The sequence below is a fragment of the Mobula birostris genome, chromosome 25, assembly GCF_030028105.1.
Source record: "Mobula birostris isolate sMobBir1 chromosome 25, sMobBir1.hap1, whole genome shotgun sequence".
NCBI classification, from domain to species: Eukaryota; Metazoa; Chordata; class Chondrichthyes; order Myliobatiformes; family Myliobatidae; genus Mobula; species Mobula birostris.
Genome location: NC_092394.1, coordinates 34,473,401 through 34,480,889, shown reverse-complemented (window position 1 = coordinate 34,480,889; position 7,489 = coordinate 34,473,401).

Below are 7,489 nucleotides of genomic sequence, written 5' to 3'. Positions count from 1 at the left end.
CCTCTTCCAATCCACCTGGGCAAGCTGCTCACTCATACCTCTGTAATCCCCTTTATTCAATTGCAATACCAATGTTTGTGAGTTATGCTTCTTCCTCTCAAATTGCAGTATGAATTCAATCATATTATGATCACTGCTTCCTAATAGTTCCTTTACATTAAGTTCCCTAATAAGATCTGGGTTATTACACAATAAGATCTGGGTCATTATCAATCTAAGATAGTCTTTCCCTGAGTAGCACAAGCTGCTCTAAAAAGCCATCTCATAGACACTTAACAAAGTCCCTCTCTTGCAATCAGACATCAATCTTATTTTCCTCGTACTCTTGCATATTGAAGTCCCCCATTGCAATTGTGTCATTACCCTTATTACATGCCTTTTCCAGCTCCCTTTGTGATCTCAATCCTACATCTCGGCCTCTAGTTGGAGCCCTATATATGATTCCCATAATGTTTTTTTTTATCCCTGCAGTTTCTTAACCTCACCACAAAGATTCAACATTCTCTGACCCCATGTCACTGCTTTCAAAAGATGTAATTCCGTCTCTTACCAACGGTGCCACATCACTACCTACGCCTTGCTGCCTGTCCATTTGATACAAAGTATATCCTTTGATGTTAAGCTCCTAACTGTGGGCTTCTTTCAGCCACGACTCAGTGATGCCCACAATGTCATACCAACCATTCTCTAATTGTGCCACAAGTACGTCCACCTTATTTGAATGCTGTGTGCATTTAAATACAGCACCTTCAGTCCTGCATTCTTCCCCTTTTTGAATTTTGCTCTGCGGTACAATTTAGCTTTTCGTTCTGTCTGCATTTGTACCCAGTCATTGGCTTGTCCTTCCTTACATTCATGTTGGACCCATCATCTACTCGTAAACCTGCTGGCTCATCCTCAGCTCTATCATTCTGATTCCTATCCCACTGTTGTATTAGTTTAAGCCACTCATTCAAGAGGAGAGCACAGCAAGGCTGCTGGTAATGATTGTGGTCGTTTACACACAATGGTTGGCACAAATGGGAAAGTGCAGAGTAAAGGCATTACACATTGACTGGGCACAGATTGCAGTGTTGGCATATTAACTGGGAAGCTCTGCAGAAGCTTTTGTTTCAGGGCAAGCACGTTTTCACTAACTTCTTCAATAGCATTGTCAAGTACAAGATCATGTTCACATTAGTGGATCCAGCTCACTTATTGTTGATTGAGATTTCTTCTCTATGCCTTTAAGTCACAGACAAATGTAAATGTTCATAAATATGACAGGAAGAAAAAACTGCTGTTGCTGAAGGCCCGACATAATGACTGTATAATAATTTTGAGTAAGGCTGAAGGATTTTCGAAGAAAAGCAAATCCCAGTACCATTAGTAAACTCCTTATTATTCAGTTCTTGCTCAAGGTCAGAAACTGGACATAATAAGGATTAGCTATTCAGCCCCTCCAATCTGTTCTGCCATTCAATAAGACAATCATGGCTAATTTTTACTTCAGTGTCAGTTTTCTACACTAACTCCTTCTCCCATAACCCTTTCAATATCCAAACATCTGTGTCGGGAATATACTTGATGAGTGAACTTCCACAGCCTTTTGGGTAGAGAAATCCAAAGAGTCACACAATGGGGTGATTAGCACAGTGCTTTACAGTACCAGCGACCCAGGTTCCTTTCTCACTGCTGTCTGTAAGGAGTTTGTACATTTTCCCCTTGACGGCATGGGTTTCCTCAGGGTGCTCCGATTTCCTCCCACAGTTCAAAGATGTACCGGTTTGTAGGCTAAAAGGTCTTTGTAATTTGTCCCTGATTAGGCTAGGGTTAAATTGGGGTTGCTGAGTGGTGCAGCTCAAAATGACAGAAGGGTCTTTTCTGCACTGTATCTCAAAAAATAAAAAAGTAAACAATCTGCCTTTTTAAAAAAAACAACCTCTAATCTTGGTCCAAAATAGCACACACCTTAATCTGAGATTGTGACCCATGGTTCCAGACACACCAGCCAAGGGAAACGTCACCTGCTCCAGTAAGCCACCTTTCAAGCTTTGAGTTCCATATGAAAAGCTTGTGCATGTGTGCGCATTGATTACTTGTAGTCTTATTTTCCTTTAGTTTAGAATGAAAGCTAGATACAGATATGGAATTTCATCTTAAAAAGAAAACACAGGAGCTACTGAAAGCCTAGCAAAAACAAAAGGCGAAAGAAGTGTCATTGTTTCCTTCACCTCTTCACATCCAGAACTGGAGATGGTAACCTTTTTGAACCATTTGGTACTGGGATCCCAAATTCACAGGTAGGCAATCTCATCTAAAAAAGCATAACAGCTACTGAAAGCCTAGCAAAAATAAAAGGCTAAAGAAATGTCAGTGTTTCCTTCACCTCTTCACGTCCGGACTAGGAGATCGTAACATTTTTGAACCATTTGGTACTGAGATCTCAAATTCACAGATAAATCCTATTTCCTTTAGATTTGATAGTACAAACTGAATTTGGGAGAAAACTGCAATGAGACTTGACTTTTTTAGAGCCTCATGCATCTCCTCCTAGGTTCTACTATCTGCTGAACAGTCAACAGAAGTTTTTCCTACAATTACAGATAATCTGATTAATAAATCAGCCAGCTCACACCATTATCCATTTAATTGATCTTTTAAACCACATTTTGTAGAGAAAGCACATTGAACAACTGCAGTGGAGCAAGATTAACAGCGCCAGAGAATAATATGGTGGCTGTGCAATTAGGCTTGATACTAAAAGCATCAAGATCACATATCTGCTTCAGTGGATAAACTGCATTATATAAATCATTTATACTCTGCATTCACTTGCATCAAATTGCTAGGCATTTTACAACTAAAATATTAATATTATTTCTAAAATGTTCAAAAAAAACCGAATTGTAATAATATATACAACCATTGAGAATTAACAAGGGGCAGGAAGCAAGTGAAGGTTAGTGATTTTCATGCTTGGACGTCACCTATAATGTGGCCAGCATTATACAGCTTACTTCATGCTATGGATCTGTAGGTTAACTAATTGATTCCCATGGAGCAGGAGCAACACCATTATAAGAAGTTTAAAACAGGTTTATAACTTTCAGGATTTTCCTAGCAGCTACATGATTGAAGATCAATCATCATTATTCTGTTGTTGCCATAAATGTTTGACCTTGTCCCTAAATTGTTAACTCCCAAACAAGAGATGGGTGACAATGGGAAGGTGGCGCTTCTTTTCATGACATGAAGCCTTGCTGATGGTCACAACCGTAAAGTGGGAAATTGAAAATAACCTGTATATTGCCTATAAAGCAATAGTGTAAAACATTCTCCATAACTGACAATGCATTCATTCAAAACAATCATGTGACAATAACGGGAATGTAGCAAAATATTTTGAGTTTTAAATAAGGAAAAAATTACTGCAGTGGTAAATGATCACTGCAAGCAATGGAGGGGTGAGCGAAGGCGAGACTGAGTCAAGGGTCGAAGTGTGTGGTGCAAGGCAATGTCAAGGCAAAATCAGAGTGAGTGGAGCGGAGGAGGGGCACATTTGAGGCTTGTCCACCTAAACTGAGAGCAAGGCTTGATCAATCTAACCACCAGGTCAATTTGAAAGGTCAGGTACGGGCCAAAACATGGCTGCAGGGTCCAGGCCCCAAGCGTATCGATGCAACAGGGCCCGAGTCCTAGTGTGAGGAACAATTTGATGTTTGGACTATTTAAATGCCAGGTCGAATGGATTGAAAAGGCCGGGTGTCAGGACAGGTGGTGAGGGTCAGGCTAGTTCTGCTCATGGCTCCGTGACATTTACTCAGCTGCATGCTAAGCTGTGGTTGTGGCCTGCTCTAGCTGCTCCAGGCTCCATGACATTTACTCGGCTCTGCGCTGAACCGAGGCTGAGGCTGTGGCCTACTCTGTTTGCTCCAGGCTTCGTGTCTATTGAGTCATTTTTGTTCTGAATGCTATTTGCATACTTTTATTGTTTCTATGATTTGTATTTTTCTCTCTCTGCACTTGGGTGTTTGATGGTCTTTTTTTTACAGATTCTTTTGGGTTTCTTTGTTTTGTGGCTGCCTGTGAGGAGATGAATCTCGTTTGTATAATATATACGTACTTCGACAATAAACGGACTTCGATTCCAAGGTTGTCAAGCCGAGGAGTGGTAGTAGGGACAAGCTCCCACTACCTAAAAGTGCTCCTCACAGCATGCGCCTTAAGTAGCCTCTGACAACCAAGTCCAACTCCTGGCCTTCTCGTGTGGCTTAGCCCCAAAGCCCGGCGGAACTGCTTCTGCTGACAGGAGAAGGGGCAAAGTCGGGTCCTGGTGCCCTAAAACCAGTGCTTCGGGTAGGTGGAGCTCGTCAGCCTGGAAAGGCAGTCCATCCAAGAGAGGGAAAACTCTGATTTCAAACCTCCGCTGCCTTGCGGCCATACCCACTTATGGGAAAGGCTTCGGGAGTAATCCCTGAGGACAAATACGGGGCTGGAGTCCCTAAGGCAATCCGACGTACTTTCAACCTCGCTCTGGCAACTCCTGCGACGTCACTGGAGCCAAGCTGTATCAGCCCTTGCCCTTCCCTTGGACAACATCGATGGCGTGGAGAGGGGAGACTTGCTGCATGGGCAACTGCCAGTCTTCCATACAACCTTGCCCAGGCCTGCGCCCTGGAGAGACTGAAGCAAGACTTTCCAGGTGCAGATCCATGGTCTCGCAAGACTAACGGATGCCATCCAAATGGACTTCAAACTTTGTGAAATAAAGACAGGATATTATGAAACAATCAGCTGTCAGAAAGCTAACAACTAAAATGATTTTTCATTACTGATAAGACAAGCCATAGCACAGAAGAAAAAAAATCACTTTTTCCATTATGTAGCAAACTGAGAAAGATTTCTATTTTTCATTCTGTTGGAAGTTTCAAAATAGCCTCAAATCTGAGGAGATTTGTCAGGGGAGGTTAGTTATAAGGATAAAGGTGAGAGTTACTTTATTAACTTTCCATTTCACAGAATGATTCAGTGGCCCTGGTAATAAAGATTTTTTTCGGCCCAGTTACACTTGCTACCTTTGAATTTCTGACTGAAGTATCTTGGAACTTACAGAGTTTAAGGTAACTCGGATATGTATTTCACCCACCATGTTTGCAACTTCTCTTACCTACAGGATTCCTACTGTCCTTGTTTTGGTCTTTTTAACTTCTATTTTGCAGTATATGGAGCATTAGTTGTGAACTATGGTTATTAAGTCTGCCATTACTTTTGTAGGTTTTCACAAATAAAATGAAGTGAGGCATTTTATGTTTAAGAAAAACCACAACATGTTTTATTGAACTCCAAATCCTGAGCACCAAAGTGCTCTCAAAACTATTTATACAATTATATCATCACCTCAGAGCAGCCTCTTAAAGTGAAACCCTAACTTAATATCGGTGGTTGTGAATTATGTTAATTTCTACCAATTGTGTTACCCGACACAGGCCTTCCACCTCCAGAATTCACTAAATCCGGCATTATGAGCCTATCTGGAGCGCAGACAAGCTACCTGGCTTGGCTCCGATGTTCCAAGGGTGGAGAGACAGCAGGTGCCTTTGGCTCGTCCAGAGGTGTGTTGACATGCTTGTGATCATGTTGTGACTCCAGAGGCATGGTAGCGGAATCCTCCAAATCTTGATAGCTGGTTTAAGGCGACCTACCAAAATGCATTCAGGCTTACCCCTCTTATCTATGATAAATGTCTTTTCTCCCCATTTCAAAACACAGAACGGGCCATCGTAAGGGGGCCTGAGGGGATGCTGGTGTGCGTCATCACGGAAGAAATCAACAGGCAGCACGTAGGTCACAGAAATCCAAGAGTACTGTACGCTATGATGGGATGTAGGAATAGGAGAAAAGGAATTGAATTTACTGAGGAATGTGGAATACTGTTGGGAGGTCAACCAGGTGGTCATGGCGTCAAGAATGAAATCACTTGGCACTTGTAATGGCTGCCCATATGCCAACTCAGCCACGGACGATTGCAGGTCCTCTTTTGGAGCAGTTCTGGGCCCGAGCAGGACCCCCGGGTGACGATTGTGCCAACACTCATCGGTCAGGGAAACCCACAAAGCAGCCTTTAAGGAGCAATGTAACTATTTGCATAGGCCATTGGACTGCGGGTGATACGCCGAGGTGCGATGTAGCCTAACGCCAAGATTCTGGGCCATTGCAGCCCAGGGGTCTAATGTGAATTGGGGACTGTGGTCAGAGGAAATATCAAATGGGGTGCCAAACAGAGCAACCCAGGTGCTAATGAACACCCGCGCCATGTCTGCGGCCATCATTGGATGAAAGGGGGACGACCTCTGACCACCTGGTGGTACGGTCCACCATGGTAAGGTGTGTGAAACTGCAGGAGAGGGGACGAGGACCGTCCAATACAGTCCACATTAACATGGTCAAACCGTCGCTCAGGAACCTCAGAAGGTGCCAATGGCACCTGGACATAACAGTTCATTTTTGCCTGCTGTCAATCCACTTCCAGTCATGCACATCCTTTCTAAGGCCATGCCAGACAAACTTTAGTACAACCAGTTTCTATGAGGCCTTCCAGCCTGGATGCCAGAGGCCACGTACGGAGTTAAAAACAGTCCACCTCTAGTTTGCGGGCACTGTGGGGCAAGGGTGACCAGTTGAGACATCACACTGAAGAGAAACCTCAGCTTCCCCAAACTTTATGACAACAAACCGCAGGCCCAAGACTGCTGTTCAGTAAGCCTGGACCTCTGGGTCTGTAGCTCTGCTGGCTGCCATGCCGACATAGTCAACCCCCATGTGTACGGTCTCAACGGCAGGCAGAGAGAGGCAATCAGACACAGCATAGTTTTTCCCCTTGATGTGTTGTATATCAGTTGTGAACTCTGACATGTAGGTCAGGTGGCATTGCTGCTGTGCAGTCCAATGGCTTTGTGGTCAACAAACACTGTGAGATGGCGATCCTCCAGAAAAAAATAGAGACCAAGAAGCTCAGGGTCAAACGTGCTGTATTTCCTTTCGGGGGGGATGGAGCTGCCAGCTGAAGAAAGTGAGCAACTGCCACATGCCTCCGACCAACAGTTCACACACAGCTCCTACGGCATAGTCTGACGCACCAGTATTAATGGCGATAGGTACATCGGGGAGTGGGTATACTAGTAGGGTCGCATGGGAAAGAGCTCGTTTAGTATCATCAAATGCTCTGGTCATGTCTGCTGACGAGTCTGGCATATGATTAGGGTTATTGCCTTTAAGCACACTATGCAGGGGGGGCATAAGTTCAGCAACTTGCGGAATGAAGCGGTGATAGAAGTTCACCATACCTAAAAACTCCAAGAGATTTTTAGCAGTGTGGTGCAGTGGGAAATCCATAATAGCAGCGTCAGTAATTGCCACATGGACAGTAACCACTGCTGAACTTGGGGACCATATGGAGAGGTAAAGCCCAGGGGCCATTTGACCGGCATAAAATGCCGTCTTCCCATGT